Raw genomic sequence first — 1271 nt, forward strand, 5'->3', positions numbered from 1 at the left:
TTTAAATCATAAAGTTTGAAAAAATTGATTTAAAATCATGTGTAAGGCCACTGAGACCGCATGCTGTTGTTGCACATAAAATATTAATGTTTAGAACAGTGCAAATACAAACACCATTAGAAACTCATAGTTCAGCATCACAGACCATGATATGGGTTCAAATGAGAACCCATTTCTCTCCAAAACAGTGCCAGTTCTAGCATTTCTACAATAAAGAAATAAGAATAACTAAACTTGATAATTTATGTTACAATTTTAAAGAAAGAGAAAATATGTAGGTTTATTTATTCACCTGATTATCTACTACTGAAAAATCACAAGTAATATCGCTTTAATATCTCAGCCTTTTCTTCTAGAATGCAATGGAATTAAATGGAGAGAATCTCAAATCTGTTTAGTTTTTGTAGTCGGCACAGGAAAAAGAAAAAGAAAAAAAAAAACTGTATTAAAGTATAATTAAACAAACTAAATAAAACTAAAAGTGAAAAATAAATACATATTGTAAAACAAAGAACGTCAAGCCTAATGTCTCGAGTATAGAATATATGTTGGGGCATTAAAGTTTAGACATTTCGATCATTTATCAAATGTATGCATATACCTCCACAAGCAAAACCTTACATCTTTAAAGTATATACATATACATACGTAAGTATCTACACATATAATCACAGACTCCTAACCAGATTCGGGCCACAGTCATATTAACATCTTAATGCTTAGGTTGACACACTCTAAGAAGAAGTACTGACATATTCAGGAAAAAAAAAATAATGAGGGGATCCCAGATCTCAGAAAATATACCAGTGTTGCCCTTTAACGTATACCTAATTTTTTCCAAATGAATGAAGCTCATGACATCTCTTATCCAGTCATCGAAAGATGGAGGGAATTTTTGTTTCCACAGCAGGAGAATGCGCCGTCTAGCTAATAATGTTAAGAAGGCAAACGTCTTTGCAGTATTTCCAGGTAAATCAGTGACATGTGAAGGAAGTCCAAAAAGTGCAACCAAAGGGCAAGGCTCGATCTGTTTCTTTGTCACTAAAGAAAAACAATTAAAGATTGATAGCCAAAAAGAAGTAATGGATGGACATAGCCAAAACATATGTATTAAATCCCCAGGGGCCTGATGGCAACGATCACAGAGAGGGTCGATACCAGGCTTGATTTTTGCCAACCTCACTTTTGTCCAGTAAATTCGGTGAATACATTTTAATTGGATAAGACTATGACGTGCACAAATAGAGGAGGTATGAACACGGGACAGGATC

Source organism: Sinocyclocheilus grahami, unplaced genomic scaffold (genome assembly GCF_001515645.1).
Source record: "Sinocyclocheilus grahami isolate Dianchi unplaced genomic scaffold, SAMN03320097.WGS_v1.1 scaffold1562.1, whole genome shotgun sequence".
In the NCBI taxonomy this organism is placed as follows: domain Eukaryota; kingdom Metazoa; phylum Chordata; class Actinopteri; order Cypriniformes; family Cyprinidae; genus Sinocyclocheilus; species Sinocyclocheilus grahami.